General features: G+C 45.5%; 1 long non-coding RNA gene across 2 annotated transcripts in view; it reads left to right on the plus strand.

Moving 5' to 3' along the window:
* LOC108298982 overlaps positions 1–2,529 on the plus strand; it is a 5,368-nt gene extending 2,839 nt beyond the window's left edge. Inside the window, exons 1-2 of one of the 2 annotated variants that reach the window (XR_001822775.1) lie at positions 337–390; positions 2,352–2,529. This is a non-coding gene — a long non-coding RNA (uncharacterized LOC108298982). Of the gene's footprint in view, positions 1–336; positions 391–2,351 lie in introns of those variants that run through there. The other variant, XR_001822774.1, reaches the window with a different exon arrangement.
* Positions 2,530–3,658: the final 1,129 nt, after the last annotated feature.

Consider the following 3,658-nt stretch of genomic DNA (forward strand, 5'->3'; position numbering starts at 1 on the left):
AGGGTGCACTGCCTCCCCCAGGCCCACTGTTACAGTTCAATGGCTTCACAAGAGCTTTAATGGATTGAAGTCAACATCAAAAGACATTCGATTCCATCGGCACCGTCTTTGGTCCTTTGTCTATAATGAGAATTTGCCCGGTTCAAATTTCAACATTGGGTCTAACCTGAGATATCTTGCTTTTCCACCTGAAACTCGTGAAAAGGCTTGATTCACTTAGGAGCTCCTGCTACAAAGTCAGAGCAAGAACCCTCTTAAGCAAAGCTGAGCAGGCCTCAGCGGTGCATGGGAAATGAGGTGGTTTCAATCACCATGCTCTCACCAATCATCAACATAAACGTCTTAAAATATACATGTATTGGGTTTTCAGGAGGGCTGGGGTTATCCAAGGTTCTGAGTAACATGCTACCACAGGTAGAAGCATCTGCTGCTCAGGTCTGGAGATAGAATCACAGACACACCCACACCCACCCACACAGACTCACACACACAGACACACACACACACTCACACACACCCACAAACACACAGGCTTCACACACACCTGCTAGTGGCCAGCCAAATACTTAGTAGTATGAGGTGGGCTTTGAACCCATCCATGCTCCAAAGGAACAGACACCTTTCCCTAATTCTCACGTCCATTCTCCCTCCTTCCCTTCTAACGCTGCCTCCTCCTCAAACCCACACGTTATTACGTAGAACGAAATTATTCATGGCTATCAAGTTAAAGCATTGTCGAGGCTGCTCTGATTCAAAACAACAGCACAGTCAAACGGAGAACATGCTTGCATATGAAATGTGATTAATTCATTCAGACATGGCTCTTGATGACAAGGAGCAAATCACAAGTGTGAAGATCTGCTCTGTAGCAAGCCCACCTGTGTCTCTGGACACCTCCCAAAGTGCTTCACGCACTCATTGCACCCTCAGAGGCAGACAAGAGGACTCCAAAGGACTCATGTGCCTCCGATGCTGTCTGAAAAGGTCTCCCATTTCTCCTGGGGACCAAAAGTAACAACAAAAGTAGCTTTTTATTGGGAGAGCACACAACTTTTTCAGAATACACAGCTAAAACAATCCCTTGAAGCAGGGACCATTTTAGCTGTGTATTCTGAAAAACTGGTCTAGCACATAAAGCTCGGACAGCCTTCGCTGTGTATTTTCAAAAAGTTGTCTCTGTGCTGGAGCTAATGAAGTCAAAATGAGGGATGTGTGTCGACTTGAGTTGAGCATTGTTTTAGTAATAAAGGATTCCATTCTATTGGAATTCTTTAGAATGGATTCTCATTCTTGTCAGTCCACTGTCAATTTTCTCTGTTAATTTCTAGGATAGGTAACAGGGTTCATCCAAAAGCATAGGTGTATGAAAGTCCAGTTTGACAAGTATACTCAACAAACCAGGCACTGATCTGGAAAAGGGATCGTTTCCCAGTGGGTCTTGAGGCCCACAGCAATCCTTGTGCAGCAATCGACAAACAGAGACAGAAAGAACCCAACACCCAGGGCGAACAGTAGTGTCCAGCATGCAGGCCACACCGGTGATGTTTTCACTGCGTTTCTTTTCAGCATTTTTTCCCGTCTGCGGAACTGATGGAAGATTTCTTTTCATATAAATTTGAGATCCCATGTGGGACATGAATGAAACACCAAAAATAGGGAGCAACAAATAACTGGCAAAAAAGTCACTTCCACTTTTTTGGAACTAATCAAAAGCTTGCAGTAACCAAAGGAACACTTGATTAATGTAATCCAGTTGAGGCCGTGCATCGTGGCTCACGCCTGTAATCCCTGCACTTTGGTGGTCAGAGGCATGTGGATCACGACGTCACAAGATTGAGACCAGCCTGACCAACATGGTGAAACCCCGCCTCTACTAAAAATATAAACATTAGCCAGGCGTGGTGCCACGTGCCTATAATCCCAGCTGCTCGGGAGGCTGACGCAGGAGAATCGCTTGAAAACCTGGGAGGTGGAGGTTGCGGTGAGCCTAGATCATGCCACTGCCTGGGCGACAGAGCGAGACTCCATCTCAAAAAAAAAAAAAAAAAAAAATTATAGATAATCCAGTTGGATCTCAGAACAAACAGCTTTGTGGCTTTTTAACTCATCCCGGTCCCTCTCCCACTGCCTAGACTGTGGTGGCCTGAGGGTAACAGACCACATGCCCAGCTCAGGTTCCAAGAAGGGGCCTTATTTGCAACTGCGAACTGGGGTATGGCTCGAGGGCTGGTCTTGATCTCACCCGACTGGACATTCTCCAAGTGCTGAGATGCTACCTGGAGGACATTTGTAGGAAATGTTTACAACAAATTTGTTAGTCTCTGCTGCCTGGGGCCANGGGGTTATCCAAGGTTCTGAGTAACATGCTACCAGAGGAAAAAGCGTCTGCTGCTCAGGTCTGGAGACACAAACACTGACACACCCACACCCACCCACACACACCCACTCCCACACACACCCACATCCACACACACACACACACACCCACACACACCCACAAACACACATACACACACAGACACACACAAACACAGGCTTCACACACAACTGGTAGTGTCCAGCCAAATACTTAGTAGTATGAGGCGGTCTTTGAACCCATCCATACTCCAAAGGAAGAGACACCTTTCCCTAATTCACACGTCCATTCTCCCTCCTTCTAATCCAATGCTGGCTCCTCCACAAGCCCACACGTTATTAAGTTAGAACGAAACTATTCATGGCTATCAAGTTGAAGCCTTGTCGAGGCTTCTCTGATCCAAAACAACAGCACAGTGAAAGGGAGAACATGCTTGCATATGAAATGTGATTCATTCGATAAGACATGGCTCATGATGACAAGGAGCACACCCCAAGGGGGAAGCTCTGCTCCATAGCAAGCCTACCTGTGTGTCTGGACGCCTCCCAAAGTGCTTCACGCCCTCATTGCACCCTCAGAGGCAGACAAGAGGACTCCAAAGACTCATGTGTCTCCCATGCTGTCTGAAAAGGACTTCCATTTCTCCTGCGGACCAAAAGTAATAACAAATGTAGCTTTTATTTGGAGAGCACACAACATTTTCAAAATACACAGCTAAAACGGTCCCTACTTTTAGTTGTTTTAGCACTTAAAGCAGGGTCCGTTTTAGCTGAGTATTCTGAAAAACTGTTCTAGCACTTACGGCTCAGACAGATTTAGTTGTGTGTTTTCAAAAAGTTGTCTCTCAGTGCCAGAGCTAATGAAGTCAAAATGAGGGATGTGTGTCCAGTTTAGTTGAGAATTGTTTTCGTAATAAAGGATTCCATTCTATTGGAATTCTTTAGAATGGATTCTCATTCTTGTCAATCCACTGTCAATTTTCTCTGTTAATTTCTGGAGAACTAACAGTGTTCATCCAAAAGTATAGGTGTATGAAAGTCCGGCTTGCCAAGTATACTCAAGAAACCAAGCACTGACCTGGAAAAGGGATCATTTCCCAGTGGGTCTTGAGGCCCACAGCAATCCCTATCCAGAAATCGACAAACAGAGCAAGAAACAACACAGCACCCAGGGCGAACGGTAGTGTCCAGTAAGCAGGCAACACTGGTGACGTTTTCACTGCGTTTCTTTTCAGCATTTTTTCTCATCTGTGCATCTGTTGGAAGATTTCTTTTTATATAAATTTGAGATCTCGTGTAGGAC

Source organism: Cebus imitator, unplaced genomic scaffold, assembly GCF_001604975.1.
Source record: "Cebus imitator isolate Cc_AM_T3 unplaced genomic scaffold, Cebus_imitator-1.0 Scaffold1337, whole genome shotgun sequence".
Classification (NCBI taxonomy): Eukaryota; Metazoa; Chordata; class Mammalia; order Primates; family Cebidae; genus Cebus; species Cebus imitator.